Source organism: Rhinopithecus bieti, unplaced genomic scaffold (genome assembly GCF_001698545.2).
Source record: "Rhinopithecus bieti isolate Rb0 unplaced genomic scaffold, ASM169854v2 scaffold_6708, whole genome shotgun sequence".
Taxonomy (NCBI): Eukaryota; Metazoa; Chordata; class Mammalia; order Primates; family Cercopithecidae; genus Rhinopithecus; species Rhinopithecus bieti.
In genome coordinates, this window is record NW_016806329.1 from 4,332,098 (window position 1) to 4,355,515 (window position 23,418).

The 23,418-nt window shown below is 36.4% G+C and overlaps 1 protein-coding gene across 3 annotated transcripts in view; it reads right to left on the reverse strand.

Moving 5' to 3' along the window:
- Positions 1-23,167, reverse strand: part of BMPR1B (bone morphogenetic protein receptor type 1B) — a 159,092-nt gene extending 135,925 nt beyond the window's left edge. Inside the window, exon 1 of one of the 3 annotated variants that reach the window (XM_017875502.1) lies at positions 22,957-23,167. The gene's annotated coding sequence lies outside the window, so the exon portion shown is untranslated. Of the gene's footprint in view, positions 1-22,704; positions 22,872-22,956 lie in introns of those variants that run through there. The other 2 variants (XM_017875504.1, XM_017875503.1) reach the window with 2 other exon arrangements.
- Between the last annotated feature and the right edge of the window lie 251 nt (positions 23,168-23,418).

Genomic DNA, 23,418 nt, shown 5'->3' on the forward strand with positions numbered 1-23,418 from the left:
AACAGACCAGAAAAAATGATGTACTGGCTCAAATATTAGCCAATCTCTCTCATAGTAACAAATGGCAAAAACCTGAAAGCAAATAAAAAGCTACATCTCTATATCTGTAAAGTTACAGAAAACAGGAAGGAGAAAACCAGAATGTCAACATACTTATCATAATTAGGGAAACAAAAAGAAGTATAACATATGGATGGGCTTTAGAAGAGCTTCAGAAAAAGCAGAAAACAAAATCTTCACTTAACATAAGTCCGAACACCTAACACAGTACCTGGAGGGTAGAAGGTACACAATAATTGTTAAATGTATCAATAAGTGAAAAAACCGAAGTGGTAATAATTGTACTGAGAAAATGTTAACAGGTTATACAAGATCACGCTAGACCTAAGCATGAAGGCCCCTCCTCTAACTCAGGGACTACAGCTATGTCACCAAACTTTTGGTCTCAGAACCTTTTACCTTCTTAAAACTTATTAAGGACCCCAAAGAGCTTTTGTTTCTATTTTGTTTATGTTGAGTTTAAGTTTATTTTTCTTATGTTCATGTTTTATCTTTGTTTCATTCACCATATTCAAAATTAAAACTAAGATATTTATAAAATATTTATTAATGTATTTCAAAGTAACAGTAATACATCCATTATATGTTGTCATAATTTTGTTATGAAAAATAACCAAATTCCCTAAATAAAAATAATTTGGTGAGAAGTATCTGGCATAACATAAGATAGAGTCTCAACTCTGCTTCTGTATTCAGTATGTTGTGATGAGATGTTTTGGCTGAAATATACGAAGACAATCTGCAGATACAAAGCTGGAAAAAGGAGCAATATTTTACTTTTTTGTTTTTATTATTATTTTTTGAGATAGGGTTTCATCCTGTTGCCCAGGCTGGAGTGCAGTGGTGCACTCATAGCTCACTGCAGCCTTGAACTCCTGGGCTCAGGTGATTCTCCTGACTCAGCCTGGTGAGTAGCTGGGACTACAGATTCACACCACCATATCTGGCTTCTTTTTTTTTTTTCTAGTAGAAACAAGGTCTTTGCTATTTTGCCCAGGCTGGTCTCAAACTCCTGGGCTCAAGCAATTCATGTACCTCAGCCTCCCAATGTGCTGGGATTACAGAGCATGAGCCAATGCCTCAGACCAGCAATATTTTTTTGTTTTGTTTTGTTTTGTTTGAGACGGAGTTTCACTCTGTCGCCCAGGCTGGAGTGCACTGGAGTAGTCTCGGCTCACTGCAACCTCCATCTCCTGGGTTCAAGCAATTCTCCTGCCTCAGCCTCCCAACTAGCTGGGACTACAGGCCTAAGCTACCACACCCAGCTAATTTTTGTATTTTTAGTAGAGACAAGGTTTCATTATGTTGGTCAGGCTGGTCTCAAATTCCTGACCTCAGGTGATCCACCCGCCTCAGCCTCCCAAAGTGCTGGGATTACAAGCGTGAGCCACCACGCCTGGTCACCAGCAATATTTTAACATCCTTTTTTAGAAAGTATGAATATTCTTCCTTAATACTACTCCCAAATTCAAGAAGTGTTAGTTTCTCAAAAGTGTAGTTGCAATGTAGATTTGAACCATATGAATAAAATATTTGTATGATAACATTACAATCTATTCTATTATCTTCCATTTTGAATGAATCTCTCATCCATGCATAATTTTGTAACATCCTGTGTTCATCACTGATCATTTGAAAAGTATCAGCCCACCGAGTTACACAGACCTTTCAAATGGTAACACATTTCCTTGTGCAATAACAACAACAAAGCACACCCATAATATCTGAACCAACGTCATCAAAAAGGATTTTAAATATTTGGACACTCTCAAGGTCACTGTGGCAGTTACAAAGCTTTTCAAAATTGCAGTTTTTACTTGAAAGCTCAAATTTTATCACCATCACAAACACTATCAATTATCTGCCTTGAAGTAACAGGTTCACTTCACTCATTTTGAAAAAAATGTCTACTCAATATCTAAGTCTGAATTGTTAGTTTGTCTGTCTGTCATATGTTCAATTTAAAATGATGTTCCTGCCAGGTGCGGTGGCTCATGCCTGTAATCCCAGCACTTTGGGAAGCCGAGGCGGGTGGGATCACGAGGTCAAGAGATCAATACCATACTGGCCAACATGGTGAAACCCTGTCTCTACTAAAACTACAAAAATTAGCTGGGCATGGTGGCATGTGCCTGTAGTCCCAGCTACTTGGGAGGCTGAGGCTGGAGAATCCCTTGAACCTGGGAGGCAGAGGTTGTAGTGAGCTGAGACCATGCCACTGCACTCCAATCTGGTGACAGAGTGAGACTTTGTCTCAAAAAAAAAAAAAGGTGTTGATGTTCCAGGCCAGACATGGTGATTCATGGCTGTAATCCCAGCATTTTGGAAGGCAGAGGTGGAAGGATCACCTGAGATCAGGGGCTGCAGACCAGCCTGCGCAACACAGTGAGACCCTATCTCTACAAAAAATTAAAAAATGAGTCCGGTGTGGTGATGCGCACCTGTAGTCACAGCTATTTGGGAGGTTGAGACAAGAAGATCCCTTGAGACCAGAAATTGGAGCTGTAGTGAGCTATGATGGTGCCACCACACTCCAGACTGGGCAACAACAATCAAAAACAGAAGTTCTATTAAATAAAGGAACTAGTTCCACAACAACTCCTTAAGTAAAACCATCATCCTTCAGTATGGAGCAGGACCAAGGATATTTCTAGAACATTAAAAAGGCATGAGATTTCACATGACTGGAAATTTTACTACTTTGTCAAGAACATTTTCAATGTTCATTTTCTTTTCTTTCTTCAAGCGTGCAGCAGTGAAGATCACAATGGCGTACAGCACACCCTGTATGTTGATGGGTGCTGAGGTGGCAGCAATTTTACCTACCTCTGCTTCTAAACCACAGGAGCAAATGTCAGCATACAGCAAAAGGCAAATAACACATTAGTATTCTTGTGAAAATGGTTTTGAATTCACAAAAGCCCTAAAGGTTCTTAGAGACACCCCCTCCCAAGGGTTCATGGACCACACCTGCAAGTCACTGCTCTGACTGCCTCTTCCCACGCATCATAGAACCCTATGGGATGGAGGGACAGCCACAATCCTGCTCCACCCAGTAGCCCTGCTAGATGACACTCTGTGAAGTAAAGAACCATTTCGTTCTTAGCAGAATGTTTTTAGGTAGTATGTAGTGGAAAAGTCACTGGGAAATAATGACAACTCAAAAAGGTCTGAATCTTGAAATCAGGACCTTGGTAGTAAATTAATCCTGGTAGTAAAAATCTACAAATCTAATCACTGAATTTCTAAGGATCCACTTTACGTATAAAAGGTGGTATTAAAGGCAGATTAAGTTCTCTTTTAGAATTCTGATATTATAATGACAAAATCAGATAACAGGTCCCTGCATCATCTTACCCTACATAAAACAGAGAATGCAATCATTCCCAAGTCTTATTTCACAGCCAGGTTAGTGGCCTTTCACTCTGTATAAGCTACAATATAAACCAGAGAAAAATTCTGCACAATTAATTAATTTAATATTAGTTGGAGTTTGACATAACAAAATTGAAATGATTCATCAAATTAAATAGGTCAGGCTTTTTTCATTGTTTCTTAAATAATGGTAGTTAAACCCTAGAAAGATTGCTTTTATTAACTATTCTTAATATCTTTGAATCTACAATTCTTGCGTGGATTCTATTAATTAAAAGATAGTCCAACTTCCGAATTTGGATGCTGATACAATATTTGCTGAATCAACAAATATTTATATTAACTGCAAAATTTAGAATTAGAAAAGATTTTAGTTGATTTAGTTAACAAGATAGCAAATATGTTTAGTGCTTACTAGTTGTCTCAACTATTATAGAATCATTTATTCATTCTTTTAACAATTATTTAGGACTTACAAACTGTCAGACAACCACTCTAAACACCAGATAAACAGTAATAAACAAAATAGAGTCCCTGGCTAAATGTAAAACTGTATTTTCCCTAACGACACAGACCTAGCCCCGAATCCTTAAAACACTATCAAGAAACCACTACTAAGCAAATGTGCCGCTTGGATCTAGTTTTAGGGTACTAAACATCTTTATTTTAAGATGATAAAGTGTCTCATGTGATGTTAGATGCTACGGGAAAACCTGAAGAAGTAAAAGACAGTAGTTTCCACAAAATGACTATAATCTAATTAGGTAAAGTGATACATATATACAAAAAGCAAATATATAATAGGTAGTATAATAAATGTCAACTTAATAACATAACAAGTGAAACAGACATCTAGACTTCAACGTGGGTTGATGACTTCTAACAATTACGTCTTTTCTAATTCGTCACTTCTTTACCCTTGCTCTTTTCTTCTATTCCATGTATCAGTAGTGCTATTCTGAAAGTTTACGTTTTCTAATTTTTTAAATCATCTCTAAGGACACTGTTTGCTTCCATGTATATCGAAAACAATGAGTATACAAATCCTGAGAAATTGGGCATTCTTAGGACCTGTTTTCTCATGCCTCTTCCAGAGCACAAATAGCTAGCCTGGGGAGGCATCTCTGCATGGGGTGAGCTGTCTCATATGTAAAGCCTATTTATGTGGGTCCTTTAGTACTGACCTGTACCTGTAAGTCAGCCAAGGAAGCAAATGTCCATGATTTCTCAATGGAAAATCAGATAAAAATAGTCTTATCTAAAATAACATCGGTTGAAGAAAATACATCAGGAACTAGCCTTGCAGGGCTCAAACTAAAAAATTAACCATAAAAATAAAATTCTAGAACTTTTACATAATCAAATTAGACAGATATATAGTCATTGTTTGTGGGACAAATAACTTTTGAAAGTCATATTTACTAAATCTGTTTCTCTACTTTGTACAGCCTCCTAACTCTAAAGGGCACACAATGTTTTCTTCATTTGAAAAACTAACTATTTAATGAGAAAGTTATATAATTTTTAACATAAGACAAAACATTTAAAAAACATAAATCACCCCTTTAAAATTTTGCTTTCAACGTTTTCAAAAGTATTAAAAGTTTAGTCTCTCAGGAACTCTCTTAAAAATGCTTTCCTCCTAATTTTGAATAGGCACCTATTTGTTTCAATGGGAGGGAGAATTACTAATCTAAGCTGTGTTAATTATGAAGAAACTCTTCTCCAAAATTTTGTTTCTTCTTCTCAGTACTATTATATTTTATCATCTTTGTGTAAACACTTCTAATTCTGCTTGTGTTATAAAACTCTATTTAAGATACAGTAAATGAAGCACAGATGTTTAAAACACAGGGTCCACAATGAAGTTGTAAATGCTGCTAGCACAGTAAATTATGTTATTAATTTCAGTTTGTTTGTGCAATACATATATTTACACAGCTGGAAAAGCATCAAAAATAACTGTCTCTATGCCAATATTAATTCAAAATCAGCATTAATAAGAAGCAGTATAGGTACATTCGTATCAAAGCACACAAAGGTTAAGTACTTATGCTTAAGATTAGAAATGAATCATTCAAATATATCAAGAATCAATTTCTCTTTAATTAATTACATTGCAACATACTGAAATAATGATTCACAAACTGTATACTGCCTCACTTTCTGGTTCTGACTAAAAAACATAAGGTTCTAAACATGTTTGTACATCTAGACAGAAACCTTCTTAGTTGATCCCTCAGTTCCTTAATTGTCTAAGATATTCAGGGAAATAGGTATTGAGACCTTTTCATGAAACTCTACATTTTAACTTAATGTGTTAAGAAAAAAATATGAAGGCTGAGACAGGCAGATCACGAAGTCAAGAGATAGAGACCATCCTGGCTAACATGATGAAATCCCATCTCTACTAAAAATACAAAAAATTAGCCAGGCGTGGTGGTGGGCGCCTGTAGTCCCAGCTACTCGGGAGGCTGAGGCAGAAGAATGGTGTGAACCTGGGAGGTGGAGCTTGCAGTGAGCTGAGATCGTAAAAAAAAAAAAAGAAAAGAAAAAAAATGAGCAAAAATTATTTTCAAATAGCTAATGAATTTCAAAGGGGACATCTCAAAATAGGGAATCTGCACATTGTACTTATGATTAAAGAGCAATGTCCATTTTTCCTACTTATCTATCAAATAGTTCCAGCAATATCTTAAGTAGAACAAATGAGGCAAGGCAGGCTAGTTATCATCTAATATCTATCTTTTCTTTTTCTTTCTTTCTTCTTCTTCTTTTTTTTTTTTTTGACACAGAGTCTTGCTCTGTTGCCCAGGCTGGAGTGCAGTGGTGGGATCTTGGCTCACTGCAACTTCAGCCTCCCAGGTTCAAGAGATTCTCCTTCCCCAGTCTCCCAAGTAGTTGGGATTACAGGTGAGTGCCACCACGCCCAGCTAATTTTTGTATTTTTAGTAGAGATGGGGTTTTCACCATGTTGGCCCAGCTTGTCTTGAACTCCCAACCTCAGGTGATCCACCCACCTCAGCCTCTCAAAGTGCTAGGATTACAGGCATGAGCCACTGCACCCAATCCCATCTTTTCTTTTTCCTTGGGAACATATTCCTGGTTTTTCAGAGTAGTAATATAGCCAGCTAAAAGATCATGAGGTAGCCATTTGATTAAAATCTGGCTAATAAAATGTAACCAGAGGTGGGACATTTTGAATTGCTGCTTAAGGAAGGTACTTGCCTAGGAGGTATATGCACATGTCTGTCACTCACATCCACCTCTTTCCTGCTGCCTAGAAATTAGACATGACAGCTAGAGCGATAGCAGCCACAATGAACCATATGTGTCACTGAAGATGGAAGCCACATGCTAGGCTGGCAGAGCAGAAAAAGAGAGAGAGACTAGTCCCCGAGCTCTGTGGAACAGTCTCATAATCCCTGATTGCCTACCTCTGGCTACTATCCTTAGCAAACTAACGCAGGGACAGAAAATCAAATACTGTATGTTCTCACTTGTAAGTGAGAGCTAAATGATAAGTGCTCATGAATACAAAGAAGGAAACAACCGACAGTGGGGTCTACCTGAGGGTGGAGGGTGGGAGGAGGGAGAGGAGCAGAAAAAATAACTATTGGTACTGGGCTTAACATCTGGGGGATGAAATAATCTGTACAACAAACCACTATGACACGAGTTTACCTATGTAACCAACTTTCACATGTACTCTCAAATCTAAAAATGTTTAATAAAACAAACAAAAAACAAATTTGTTAACAAAATCAGGTATAGGTTAAAAAGCAACTGACATAAAGGTTTTGACAAAAAAAAAAGAGAGAGAGAAATAAACTTCTAAATTTTTTCTATAATTATTTACAGTTTCTTTACTTCCATCCAAATGCAATTCCTAAATAATATAAGGCACATATCCAGCATATGAAAAATTAAGCTGATATCTATGGTCCGATGCCTCATGAGAGTGACCCTAACACTTTCTACTAGGAGAGAGAATCTGTCAACCCATTTTGATTCATTTGGACACCAAAACTCACCCTGAAACAAATCTTTCTTAGCTATTACTGAACACTTGAGTGGTCTTCTTATCATAAGACATAAAGATACAACACTGCTCTCGATTAAAGGGTAACAGATTTCCGGGTTGCCTAGCAAGGATCTTCCAATACCCTGGTTTTAAAGAGCTAGTCTAAGGGAAGAACTAAACAAATTTTCATATGGCCAATTTCCAAGGAGCAGAGACTCCCAGCTCCATTTCCTTTGAAGTGCAACACTATTGAAATTTCTCTTTTAATGAAGTGGGACAACTGGGGAGCAAAAGACACCGAACACCAAAAGGAAGGAATAGAGCACCAAAATCAGGCTCTAGATGATGAAGCTGTTAGAGTTATGGTTCCAAAATAGTGGATAACTGAGGATGGAAGTTTCGCTAAACCAGAAGGGTGTCACTTCGGGGTGGGCAAGGACCTATTCCAGCAATAAGAAAATACACATCAATTAATAACCAAGCACTGGAATGCATGGAAACAGCTTCCAGGAATGACACAGTAGCAGGTACAGAATAACAGCAATACGAAAGATGAGATTAATTTGAGGGATCTGAGATTATTGTACATATACAAGGAAATGTAAAGTACCCATCTTTACCCTGAAATGGGCCCCTCCCATGTCTTCTATTTTTATAAATCATACCAGCATTTAGCCAATTAGCCAAGTCAGACAACATGAGATGTTCTGTCACTATTCCTTCTCTGTGTCCCCCAAATCTGTTTGGTTTATGCTCTTTTTACATCTTTCAAGTTTCCTTTGTCTTGCAATCCTCTGCCTCTGTCTTAAGTTCTCATTCTCACTTGGTCTCACTCAGTTGTACTATGCCATCTTTTGGCTAGATTCTCAACGTCAGTTCACCATTTTCCACACTGAAAGGGGAACTCCTCTTCAGTGAAAGATCCTTCTTTACAAATGAGGACACTAAGAACCAGAGAAATTAACTAATTTGTTACAGTTCACACAGTTACTAGATGGTAGCGGCAGGCTCAGAACTCCGGATCTCTAAATTCAGAGCCCACCATTTTAACCACTTATTAAACTATGAAGCGCCCCTCAGATAAACCATTAAAGTAGAAAATAAGGGTATCCTGAAAACCGGTGTTTGAACCTGCCACATACTCCTTAACTGTGTCTTAAATATCACATTTTCTCAATTCCATGAAGCCAACTTCAACTTACTATAAGATGGGAAGAAGAAACTCTACATGATTTTATGAGAATCATGTACGTATTTTTTGTGACTTGCTTTTTTCATTCAAAATTATGTTTTGGGAATTCTGCAGGCTCATGAATGTAGCTGGGACTCATTCATTTTTATGATTATGTTAATTCCACTGCGTAAAATATTTTCCAACTTATCACTTCTGTTCTCTGTTGGGTTGTTTCCAAATTTGTTTCATTTGTTTCCCTACTATGTGTAACACTACTATTAAAAAATCGCATACCTATTTCCTGAGACATATAAGCAAAAATTTCTATAGCACATATACCTAGGGGTAGAATTGCTGGGGAAAAATATGTTTATGTTCAGTTTCAATTTATCAATTGAAATTGGTACAACTGTACCAATTTGCATCGCCATTAGCAGTGAATGAGAGTTCCTGTTGCTCCGCATCAACACCAAGATTTGTTATTTTCAGACTTTTATATTTTTACCAACATGGTAGGTATGAAATGAAATGATACATCACTCTTTTTTTTTTCTAAGAGAGACAGAGAGTCTCATTCTGTCAATCAGGCTACAGTGCAGTGGAGTGATGATAGTTCACTGCAACCGTCAACTCCAGGGCTCAAGGGATCCTTCTGTCTCAGCCTTCCAAAGCACTGGGATTATAAGCATAATCCACTGCGCCCAACCCTCATCACTCTAGTTTTAATTCTGTTCTTTAAGCATTAATGAGGTTCAGCATGTTTCATATGTTTATTGGCTATCTGGATTTTCTCTTTTTGAAATTCCTGTTTTTATATTTACTAAATTTACTTTTCTTACTGACTCATAGTATCTTTAATAAATTCTATATACTAAACCAATTTTGGGTCTTTCTTATTCTTTTTTAGTGTCCTTTGATGAACACAGTTTTGATTTTTCATTTAACGTTGCTGAATTGATTAATTTTTTTCTTTACTATTTGCTCTACTTCTGGTCTTGGTAAAGAAATTCTTAGCTGATAATAAAAATACTTATTTTCTAAATATTTTAAATTATTGGCTGTCATAGTTAAGTCCTTCATCTATACAGAATTTGCTTCTGCTTATGGAATGAGGTGAGTAGTAACAGTCTTCACTTTCCATGTGGATAACCCCTGTAGCAGCAGGTTGGACTCAAGGCTCACTGGGACCTCAACAAGAGCAAGTGTTAGATTGGTTGATGATACCTGTCATGGATGGAAGCATAAAACTGAAGTTACTACATAGCATTACAGACGGAGAGAGGAGGAAAGTGGAGTGGTTAGGGGAAAAGAAAATCAAGTTGACAAATTCACTCCACTCGTATTTTTATGACTTTTTACATAATTTATATAACTCTACATAGTCATGCTGTCATCACTTTTCCCCATACAGTATGAGACAGATATTCAATAGTTTACTTAAGCTGGCCTATATTCCTTATAAACTCTTTACTGACATACCAACACAGCTTATTAAAATAGTCAGGAAAATATTACTGCCACCCTATATACTGACTAGTAATTTTTATGTGATAATTCAGTGGCTCTCAAACTAAACTCTCACATAGTTGCACAAGCTCAATACAGGTGTTCTGCCACTATAATCATATTAAATTCTTTTCTCAGTTTTCAAAAACAACTAAAGTAAATTTATAAAATTTTCTTAATATTAAATAACACTCTCATAACTTTTTTCTTAAATGACTTGTACCTACCACTCATTATTTCTATAGAGTTTGGTATGGGTTAACATATTACGTATTTATTTCTTTACATTTTCATATATTGTAATTAAGATAACCAAGCTTTAGAACTATTCTGGCAAGGCCAAAACACTTGGCTTTTCACTCTGGGATCTTCACCCACCCTTACTTCATCTTGATTTTCCTGTGTATAAAATGCATATTCTTGTTTCAAAGCATTTAAAGGAGCAAGGTGAAAAGAAGCAATAGGTCTTCAAATGCTTTCAAAATGCAAAAGATTTTACAACAGGAGTTATAGTTTATAAGAACCTTAAATTATATCTTACAAATAATGGGGCTAGAACAGTCATGGAAAAGTCAACAGATAATTTCTAAAGGTCATTTTTTCCACAGCTTTTATTTCTTCTATACCAAATCTTAAAAAAAGGTTCTTCTAACTAGATTAAAATGGAATTTGTTTTGAATATCATTTTTTGTCTCACATAATTCCTAATAGAGTTCCTGAAAAGTAGAGCAAGGCAAAGGTAAAAGTTAACAGAATAACTATATACAAATAACTTAAAACATCTATTTTATAATGATGTGTTCTAAAATTCATGCCATCATAGTGTGATATTACTAATGAAAAAGTCTATTAGAGTCTAACTGAAATCAGAAAGTACGATGATAGATGAAAATTTGACCTGTCTCAAAAAACATTCCAGAGTATGGCATGGATTTATTTGGAAGAACATGTTTTCACAAGTATTGTTGCTGTTGTTGTATAAAGAAACCCTGGTAGAGTTACAAAAGTGAGAAAAATATAAAATGACATGAGAATAATACATTAAAATTAATGAATTAATATTTGTAAACATCAACAGACTCTTGTCTTCCTTGTAGGAACAGAGTTGTTGCTCTCTGGTTTAGATATCTGGTAAATCTGAAAGCCTTATGAATTGCCACGCTACTTCTCAAACTTTTAGACACGTATAGGAGTAGGAAAGTAAAGTTGCTTATTTTAAAAGAGACTCATATACTATACTGTAAAGTTTTAAGAATCAGAAGGTAGGGTTGGGCGCGGTGGCTCATATCTGTAATACTAGCACTTTAGGAGGCCGAGGCGGGTGGATCACAAGGTCAGGAGTATGAGACTAACCTGGCCAACATGGTGAAACCCCATCTCTACTAAAGATACAAAAAATTAGCCAGGCATAGTGGTACGCCTGCAATCCCAACTACTCAGGAGGCTGAGGCAGGAGAATCACTTGAATCCGGGAGACAGAGGTTGCAGTGAGCCAAGATTGCACCACTGCACTCCAGCCTGGGCAACAGGGCAAGATTCCGTCTCAAAAACAAACAAACAAACAAAAAATCAGAAGGTATTTGATTCCAATCTTATCTCCCTTACTTTCCAACCTACATAAATCATAAGTATTGTTATTTAATCTTCCTGAATTTCTATTTCCTTACCTTTAAAATAGGGATAATAATAGCTATCACACAGAATTATTATAAGGATTAAATGAAACTTTTATTTTATTTTATTTTTATTTTTTATTTCTTTTTTTATTTTTTTTTGTGATGGAGTCTCACCCTGTTGCCCAGGCTGGTCTCATACTCCTGACCTTGTGATCCACCCGCCTCGGCCTCCCGAAGTGGTAGGATTACAGGCATGAGCCACCGTGCCCAGCCCTACCTTCTGACTATTAAAACTTTGGTGCAATGGCGCAATCTCGGACCACGCCCAGCTAATTTTTGTATTTTTAATAGAGACGGGGTTTCACCATGTTGGCCAGGTTGGTCTTGAACTCCTGACCTCATGATTTGCCCGCCTCGGCCTCCCAAAGTGCTGGGATTACAGGCGTGAGCCACCATGCCCTGTGGAAACTATTATCATATATACAAATATCCATGACATGTTGACGAAGTTACCATTAATTATAAAATGAGAGGGTAAATGACTTTAGGGAAATTGTGGAAGATGCTAATTGCACTTTTACATTTCATAACACGTTTTTCTTGCTTCCAGGCATTTACTGTTTCTGTTACAATTGGAAAGATTTTCTTCAAAATGCACAAAAAAAGAGTTTTCTGATATAATTGGGCAATAGACAGGAGATAAGGAAAAGTTTGAAATTTTTTTTTTAAATCAGTAACAATTTGGTATAACAGAAACTTGCTGAGATGCAACTGACATTTATGAAAAGATAAAATGAAAATAAAACTAGGAAACAAAGGAGGGAGCCGGGAAAAAGAGGGATCAAGAAAGGAAGAGTGTAACCAGGAAGGGAAGCGAGAGGGGGAGGACGGAAACACAGAGGGGAGTGAGAGCATGTGTAGCTCCTGGCTGGGTGGGTGGGCTGTCTGAGAGGTCATCTTAAGTCAGCCTGTTTGTTGAACTGCCCTAAATGCAAGAAATGAGTGGCCTTACAGGAGGCCAATGTGTGTTCTACACGCCTTATGGTATTTCTAAACCAGCATTTGATCTCAGGTATGCTCTAATAACATCAATTAATACCACTGGCAATACACAGCTAATAAACAGAAACATATGTGTCACAAAAAATATTTTATTAAAATATAACCAAAATTTTAAGATTCTCTACCTCTGCAATTCATAGTTGTAGTTTGGACTATTAACAATGAAATCATGTTAGCACAAATATCACTTTTCCTTTTAACTAGAAGGAACATACACTACGGGAACAGCTTCAAACTGACCACAAAATCAGCTCCCCAAGTTAAGAACACATGGTTTCAGGAGACGTATTTTAAACTCACATTGTGCTTTGCAAGCTATACCAATCGACTTTATATTGCAATGGCTTCATTGAAAAAAAGCATTCTAAATTGTCTGCTTCTACCAATAATAATTGAAAATAATTACATGTGAGGTATTAATGAATAACTCAAAAGACTATATGCATTGTATCTTGGCTCATTTAAAACAAATAAACAACAACCAAAAAAACTCTACACATTCAAAGAACTGTGAATTACTTCAGCAGAACGCTGTGTCCTAGGTCACCATGCTTTCTTTCTCTATTATTGTCAAGATCAATTTGCCAACAAGCCTCTGACAATAAGCACAGATATAAATTTCAAGGTTAGTAAGCTAAACTACTACTGGGAATAATGATACATTAATTTACTGATGAAGTTAAAATTGATATAGAGAGAAGTAGAAAGACAGAGGCTCTTAAGAAAAATGTATTTTACATGGAGAAAAAGCAAATATTCACCTGAGGAATATATAAAACCATAACTGAATTATGTTTCAGCCATATACTGCGCAGTAATAGTCATCTTTACATTAAAGCAAGAAAATAAATATGATTGAAAAATAAAGAATAATATGAATAACCTATTTAAGACTTTTAAGACAAAACAAATACTGATGCATAATATTCCAAATAATAATAGAAGAACAACTTGCTTATCAACGATAAGGTATAATTGAATTTTAAATGTTCTAGGGCAGGGTTATAAAACAAAATGAAGTATGGCAGAACTGTTACCAAAGACATACCAATGTATCAACAAAGGGCAGAGTGATTCAAGGAGGAAAAAGTCCTCTATTATCTTGAAGCAAAATTGTTTGCCTTGAGTTAAAGAGGAAAACAGAACAAAATACTTCATGGTGGGCAAACACATAACAAAAATTAAAATTTCAAATGATGTCTTTTTATAAAGTTTCACATATGAACTCCCCAACACGTACACAAACACAAACTATGTTTATAAAGTAGATCTCTTCAGAGCAGATTAAACTATCCTCTTAAATCATTCCAGGTAACCAATTAGTATATAAATATTGAGTTCTGATGACACCAAAATATCCAGAATTTCCTTCCCTGCTTCAAACACAAGACCCTGATACCATAGCAATGAGCTTGAGTCTCTTAGCTGAGTAGTTTAAAATAGAGATGATAGTAAAGGCTGTTGGTTAGTGAGACTCATTTCTCCCCTGAATGAAACTTAGAGTACAGAAAAAGAGACCCAGATGGAACAGTCACTCCCTGATGACCTCACAATTCCTTGCCAATTTTCCTTCTAAGGTCATGAGCAGATATGTGAGGGAAGGCATGGTGCTATGTTAAGCAAATGAGGAAGAACTGAAATACAAGTTGGCTAAAATGAAAGAAATTGATAAAAGTCAACAGTTGTAGTAGTTAAAATCTGAGGAAGTTAAAATAATTTTTAACTGCTTTGAAACTAATTTAAGTAGAATGATTTCTTTCCATTTTGAGATTCTGGTATCTTCAGTGCTAATTCCAAATAAGTTTCCAAATGTTGCCAGTTTCATTGACTTGCCCTTACACTTTGAAAGTCAGCATTCCTGAACTCACTGTTTCACAGATGGACTCAAGCTGGGAAGATTCGTGCCATCAGAACCCTACAGACACATATGTATTATCACTACTTATGGCAAAAAGCATAATTTCTCTCTCTGGCAATGTTTCTTTAAAAGATGAACTTTGGGCCAGGTGCGGTGGCTCACGCCTGTAATCCCAGCACTTTGGGAGGCCAAGGCGAGTGATCACGAGGTCAGGAAATCAAGACTATCCTGGCCAACGTGGTGAAACCCCGTCTCTATTAAAAATAAAAAAATTAGCTGGACGTGGTGGCACGCGCCTATAGTCCCAGCTATTCAAGGGGCTGAGGCAGAAGAATCGCTTGAACCTGGGAGATGGGGGTTGTGAGCCAAGATTGCACCACTGCACTCCAGCCTGGGTGATAGAGCGAGACTCCATCTCAAAAAAAAAAAAAAAAAAAAAAAGATGGACTTTGGCCAGATCTGAGTTTAAATCATGACCTTATCACTCATTAGCTATGTGAGGTTATCTGTTACTTTACATTTTGGGGTCTGTTTCTTTATCCTGAAAAGAGGAAATAACAATAAGTCATCAGATGGTCTATTAGAAGGATTAACAAAATATATATATATATACACACACACATACATGCACCCTTTGTAAACAGAGGTGGTTATTCATGCATCATTTCTCAATCACACAGATTATATTATTAGGTATGGCTTCAGATAAGTAACATACACAGCCTCTTGTCTACAGTAATTTCTAGAATCATGCCAAATCCAACACCACCAACCTAACATGTTCCATTGCTTAAATCTCATTAAACAAGAAACATCAACTTTAAGATAAAAATTTTAATGCAATACAAACTGAAAGGTAACACAAAGATTGAAATTTGTGGCACAGGAATACACGATAAAATGAGTTCACAAAAAAAAGTGAGAAGGGGAGAATGATTCAACAAAAGTGCTGAAGTACTTGGTCAAAAAAATCCTTGTGGACTATAGTATTAACAGTTAAATGAAGACATAAAATGTAGAAAACTCTTTTTTCCTTTTCTAGGTTTCAAAAGACTTTCTAAGTTTCAAAAGATACTGAGAAAATATCGATTAGCTTTAATAAAATATTTCAAAACATACTTATGTTTCAAAACACATAAAACAAAATTAAACAGTAATCCAAATCTTATGAAAGCAGTTGCAATTAATAGATATTTAAAGAATCAAGATCCTTTAATTTTTTTTTAAATAAAGGAACAATTGAAAACCAGAAAGCAGAAGAGAGCTGCTGAAAAAAAGAATAAGTAGACAAATAAATTATAAATAACAAAAGAGGTAATAACTCAAATTTAAATTCACTAGTAATTAAAAGTAAGTAAATTAAATATCACTTTCCTCATATTAGCAAAGATGTAAAAATCAGACATTTCTTTGCAGGCATGACATTTAAAAAGTGGGCAATACTTATTTAAAGTGAAAGGTATTAATCCAAAGGAAAATTATCACAAAGGGATAACCAGGCTTTTTTATTGATGGAGAACTGTGAAGATCACTTTGCTTCTGATATGAGGGAGGAGGAAACAGGAAAGTACAGAAATCACAGGCTGAGGCTGAGAATAACCTTCAGCTGTATGTTGAAAAATTCTTTCATTGCTTATACACTGTTAGTAGGAATGTAAATTAGTTCAGCTACCGTGGAAGCAGTTTGGAGATTTCTCAAAGAACATAAAACAGAACTACCATTTGACCCAATGAATCCCATTGCTGGCCATAGATCTGAAAGAAATAGTTCTAACCAAAAAGATACAAGCACTCATATGTTCATCACAGCACTATTCACAATAGCACAGACATGGGGTCGACCTAGGTGACAATCAACAGTGAATGGATAAAGAAAATGTGGTACATATACACCATGGAATACTACACTGCCATAAAAAAGAATGAAATCGGCCGGGAGTGGTGGCTCACGCCTGTAATCCCAGCACTTTGGGAGGCCAAGGCAGGCAGATCACAAGGTCAGGAGATGGAGACCATCCTGGCTAACATGGTGAAACCCTGTTTCTGCTAAAAATACCAAAAATTAGCCAGGTGTGGTGGTGGGCGCCTGTAGTCCCAGCTACTCGGGAGGCTGAGGCAGGAGAATGGTGTGAACCAGGGAGCCAGAGCTTGCAGTGAGCCAAGATTATGCCACTGCACTACAGTCTGGGCGACAAAGCAAGACTCTGTCTCAAAAAAAAAAAAAAAAGAATGAAATCATGTTGTTTGCAGCAACTTAGATGGAGCTGGAAGCCATTATCCTAGATGAATTAACACAGGAACAGAAAACCAAATACTGTATATTCTCACTTGTAAGTGGCAGCTAACCATTGGCAGCTCATGGACATCCAGATGACAACAGAAACCGGAGACTACGAGAGGCAGAGGGAGGGAAAGGAGGAAGAAGAGCTAAAAACTACCTAGTGGGTACTATGCTCACTACTCGGGTGATGGGATCATTTGTATTCCAAACCTCAGCATCACATAATATACTTATGTAACAAACCTGTACAGGTACTCACTGAATTTAAAAGAGAAGTTGAAATTATAAAACAACAACAACAATAAAAACCTCTTTCATCTAAGTATACAAGCAATTTTTACCAGAGACCTTAATATTAATAACAATGGATAGAGCCAAAGCACCCCAATTTCTTTGGGAGTGGTGGGAACAGAAATAGAGAAGCAAAAACTTACTAGAAGATGAAAGGTCCAAAACAAACTTGTTTTTCCCCTCTCTGCATCTTCGATTATTTATATTTTAAAAGAATCCCAGATGAAAGTCAATATAACATGGAAAAGCCCATTGGATTCTTTCATTTTGTTTTAAACAAAGTTTTCCAGGTGTAAATTAGAACAAATAATCATCTTTAAATCTTTAAATTTATAAAACAAAATATAGCCATATATATCCTATCAAAATACAGATATTTTATATTCTAATCTTAGACATAATCTAAGCATGAAACTTGTTTTTTAGCTTGTTTTTTAGTTCCTGTCTTTTGCTCCAGGACTATCTGCCATGTTCTATTGAATGAATGTTTGTGTGGCAGAATGTGATTGTACCACGAAACAGAATAGGGCAATTCAGGGGAGCCAGAAAGGATACCTGTCATTAGGAAAAAAAAAAATTACTTAAAGTGGGAGAGTACTCCATCTCACTTGACGGTAAATTACTAGCTCGAACTTTCAGGAATTAAGAAATAATGCAAAGGACTCTAATACAAGACAAGACACAGAGACACAACAAATTAAACTTTAAATGCAGCATGAAGAACAAAACCAGAGCAATTACACTCAGACAAGAAAAGCTGCATTAACAAAATACTGGCCTTATAATTACCTAACACTAATTTTTATCCAAATCTTAACCAGCTACTTGAAAAGCTGATGTTTGGCAGGTTATGTTACCTGTGGATGCCACAACTGCCCATTGATAAAATGGAATTACTGAAGAAAAGCTTTGAAGTCCCACCCACTTCCATAATTAATTTACTCTTGTCCTCTTGGGTTCTATGAATTATATGCCCTTCACTGTTATAGAAAAATTTTGGTTGGCAATAAAGCTTGTACCAATGATAAAATAAGACTTGATTGTTCTGGTAAAATCCTTTATGCCTCATTCCAACCACGAAGTTCTTTGAGCTTTTCTCGGTGCTGGTGGTGGTGTTTTTGCTTATGTTTGTTATAGTTATATGTTTCCATACTGAGGCAAGCTTGGGTTTCCCTCCTCACTGGCCAACAGGAACTTGGTATATTTCTGTGTCCATACCAAAGAAACTTCCACCATCCCAATCATATAATATTTATATTATTTGATATGCCAGTGAGATCTATAAAATCCATACTTATGACTCTTTGCTAAGGCACTTTCTCCACTCTTTTTCTTTATTTTCTTTTTTTGGATATGGAGTCTCGCTCTGTCGCCAGGCTGGAGTGCCGTGGCGTGATCTGGGCTCACTGCAAACTCCGCCTCCTGTATTCAAGCAATTCTCCTGCTCAGCCTCCCCACTCCACATATTTTTAACACAGGATAGTTATATGGGCAAAATACATCTGAAAAAACGTTCCAAATTGAATTATGGTCCATTCCAAGCAATTACGATTACCAAATTTTCCTATGAAAATACCAATCTTGTTTTCATTCCTAAGACAGATACAATTCAAGGTTAAACAAACAGAAGAGTTATATTCAATGTCTGGAAGATGTTTATAAGGTTTAAATAGTAGTGGAAACTGCTGGTAGAGTACACTAAAGTAAAAATAATCAAACTAAGAAAAGTATAAGTCACTCCAAATTGTTCATGAAGCTTTACACTTGTTCCTGGTATATAAAATATTTCATATATAATGTAAGAACTTTTATACATGATGGGCAAATAAAATACAATTAAAGGCAAAATAAATTTTATTTTTATTGAATATCAGAGCTAAACTACTTTTTTTAAATGTCACCTTCCTTCTCTTTCAACATTTCTATTTTGAGGAGCAAATTCTTCTTCTGCCTGAAATAGAATTATCACCTTTCAGGTTTGAGAATTTTTAGACCATGATTTTCTATTATTTCATTAAAACCTGAACTATTTCTGCTCCAGTAAATGAAATCTGAGGGTTTACTAGTAATATTGGGAGCAATTTCACTCTGCAATTCTCTCGGCTACATGAGGATGGACCTATTCTCTCCTGAAGCTCTCTCTGGGTCTTTTGGAAGGCATGACACTGTCTTTAGTTTGCTAGGGCATCGCTTAATTTACCCATGTAAATTAAGGTAACATGACCACAGCAACTAGCTGATTTTTTTGACTTCACCAAATTCATTATATAAACAGCATTTTTGGAATATGTATCCTGAATTTGTATTTGCTAACCAACATCACTTTGACTTTTGTTACTCAAATAAGCTTATGAGTTCAGCAAATATCTCTCTGCAAGGATACACACACACACACACACACACACACACACACACACACACTACTGTGATTGGTCCTAGAAACAAAATAACTTTTTAGATTATTATTAATATCCCCAAAGTATGCACCATCTACTTGAGAGGGTTTCCTTCAATCTAATTAACCAAAATTGTAAAATATTTTAAAGTGAAAGGGGTATAAAGAAGATTATATTTAAAATAAGTATGATAAAGTTTTTGTTTACTTCAAATTCTGGGACACTTGTTATATGCTAGGTCTTGGGGAAGCATAAAAAAAATAAATTTAAAAATCTGGCCGTAAATAGATTACAGTCTCAGGCAGAAACAAAAACATATAACACTATATTATCAAGCTTTGCAAAGTACTGGGATGGAGATTTATATAGGAGGCCAAGTCATAGAGTCTAAGAATAGACCAGTAGGGCTTTCTCCAGTGAGGTTAGAAGGCAAAGACTGGGAAAAGGGTTTTCAAGATAGAACAGCATAAATGATACAAGAAAAAAGCAATGCAATGTGGATTGTTTTGAGAAGTAGAAGATGTTGAATACTGCCAGCAAATAAAACAGAAAGGGGAATATTCTCATGGATGGGCAAGAGAGATACAGACAACAGCCCAGAAGGAATGGCAGAAGATTGATATGGAACAAAAGTAGACGGTATATAAACAAGAGACTCATAGTAAAGCCTGGTCTTTATCTATAAGCAGTAGAAAGACAGGGATGGGATGGTTTTAGATTAAAAGCAATGGGTTCATCAGAGTGGAAGACTGACCCCTCTAAGAGTAGTACAGGAGGCCGGGTGCCGTGGCTCACACCTGTAATCCCAGCACTTAGGGAGGCCGGGGCGGATGGATCACCTGAGGTCAGGAGTTTGAGACCAGCCTGACCAACATGGAGAAACCCCGTCTTTACTAAAAATACAAAATTAGCTGGAGTGGTGGTGCATGTCTGTAATCCCAGTTACTTAGGAGGCTGAGGCAGGAGAATTGCTTGAACCCGGGAGACAGAGGTTGCAGTGAGCTGAGATCGTGCCATTGCCCTCCAGCCTGGATAACAAGATTGAAACTCTATCTCAAAAAAAAAAAAAAAAAAAAAAAAAGAGTAGTGTAGCAGATGGACTACTAGCAGAGCAAATATGACTCTAGGGCAGTGAGATCCATAAGGAGGCTAATATTAATATTTCCAGCTAAATTCATTCACATTGCTTCAATAGATACTGAATACATAATACAAAAGGTGCCATTTTCATTTTGTATAAGATGCTTGCATATAAAATATTATTTATAAATATGATAACCAAAGTCAGGATGGACAACAGAGCCAAAAATACTGACAAGGCATTTAGAGTTTTAAAACACTCAACCAGTCTTCAACCAAAATACATCCTAATGTAGACATTATCAACCAGTGTCACAATTTTGTATTTCTTCTTGATTGAAAGGAAAACTTTCTTTAGTTTCTTTTTATTGTAGTTCTTTATTTGCTTGCCTTGTTTTCTGCCCAAATTTCAATAAGGTAATTCAGAAACAAGACACCAGAAGGAATAAAACAAAACCAATAAAAGGGGTAAGAAAGCAATTATCATGCCAGTATTTATTTAAATGCAAAATATAGAGCAAAAAATAAAAGATACTGAATAAAAATCTGAAATCACAATCTTGATCATGAGATATTACTCAAAGCGAACAGCAAATAAAAATTGATAGATGAACTTAGCCAGTTAGATTCTATAACTGGGAAATGCCCATTCTAGATCAATCATGGTTGTATTTTCAAAATAAAGATACTGTCAAAAATCTAAATCAAGCCCACTAATAAAATGGAAATAGTAGGCAGAATTTGAAGAAGTACAAAGATTCAGATGATAAAATGAGCATTAAATGAATGTCAAAATACTGTTTAAGATATCAATTACATTAGCCTTAAAGTATTTCTGAAGTAATAAAATTAATTTTGAAACATTTGGCGTCATTTGAAAAGTTATACATGCATTCAACGAAAGTGATACTGCACAACTATTGGTCTCATTTTAAGATTCTTATCTTGATTTAAACATATTCTACCTGTTGTTTTAGATCTGGCTTATCCTATTTTAGAATGAGCTGATTTCTGTATATTAGTCCTGACACAAAATCTGAGCCAGAGTATTCACTTTTCCTCGTATCTCTATTGCTGTACAGTTTCAGCTCCACAGCAGCATCAATCTCATTTTTTGTTTTTAACTTAAATATATAGTACAGAAAACCCTTTGGGCCTATAATCACCATCTATCACCCAACTTAACAGTTCTAAATATCATGCTAATGCTGATAGTTCTACAATCTGAAATGTAATCAAGGAAATTTTCATTATGTCAGTAGATAAATTTCCTCTAGTTGAAGCCACAGTTCTAGTGAAACAACACAATTTACTTTCTAGTCCATGTGTAGTAGACATAAACATACAAGTATGTATATTTCATGAGCATTCTAAACCAGAAAATACATAGAAAACAATTTTTGTCTCCTTCAGTGCCAGTGCTTTTAATGATAATCTGGAATATGAAAAACCACAATGAAGATGAACACGCTACAGCACCGTGAACATAGAAATATATGTAAAGTGCTACATGTGATGACAGGAAAAACGAACTATTAATGCATAGGAGGAGATGTTAATTTTAGTTTGAGGTTGAGTATGGAGTCACAGTTTTTAAGAACCCAATAGCAAGTGACCTGGACAGAGAACTTCTCCTCGGTGCTTGCCTTTGGCACCATGAATTAGGAAGACTGTTCTCACTTCTCACCGCCCCAGGTTCTCTCTAATCTCAAAGGTACTATTTCACTTCAGTGCACTGGAAAATGGAGGTTGGCTTTTTTTAAAAAAAGACCTCGTTACCCAAATTCCCAGTTTCCACATTTTGACATTGACTACTACACTTTCATACGTTCATCTGAAAGTTTCTCTTACAATCCATGTGTAGACCACTCACTACGATAAACTTAACTGACACTAATGTTTTAATACTGACATAAAAGTAAATAGGAATTTACCAACTGGAAGACCTCGAGTTTGACAGAATGATGAGACAGAAACTTACTGATAGGACACAGTATGAAATTGCTGCTTGAGAGCTATTCCTACCACACGCAGGAAACGTCTGGTGAATGTACCCGGCATTCTCAACAGCAGTACACAAAACGGCTCTGCCACCAAGAACATTCTTACCCAGCAGGCAGCCCTCCTCATTAGCTTTGACATGCCACACAGCCCTCTGCTTACTGATGCAGTGCAGCCAACAGGGAGAGAGAGTTTACGAGTAACAGCGAGACCAAACTGGCTAATTACTTACCTTCTCACTTATGGCAGGCTTGCTTGTTTAACTTTTTGTTTCCTCTCTTGTCATAGCTCAGCGCCAAATGGTTATGAATCAGCAGAAGTCTGAACCTGACAGTCAAAAAGAATATATTTTCAGAAAAGAATTGGAAATTAACATTCCCTCCACTGCAGTCTTTCTTTCCTTGCCCTCTGTGTGCATGTTACTCTCCCGTTTTCTCTCTCTGCAAGGCAGCTATGTAGTGGTCTATAAATATTGACCCTGACACTTGCTCAGTGCTTTACTTGCTCATGGCACAGGTCTGTGTTACTGAACACCGTGGTAATACTCCAGCAAAGTTCTCAGCTGCTCAGACAAAGCTGTGGATTGGCTCACTACCCAGCAACCCTGTGCTTGCCTGGAAATACCATTCTGCTGCCAGCTTTACAGATGCTATGGGCCTTTCCTGAGGCCCGTATCAGGCACAGAAGGGCAATC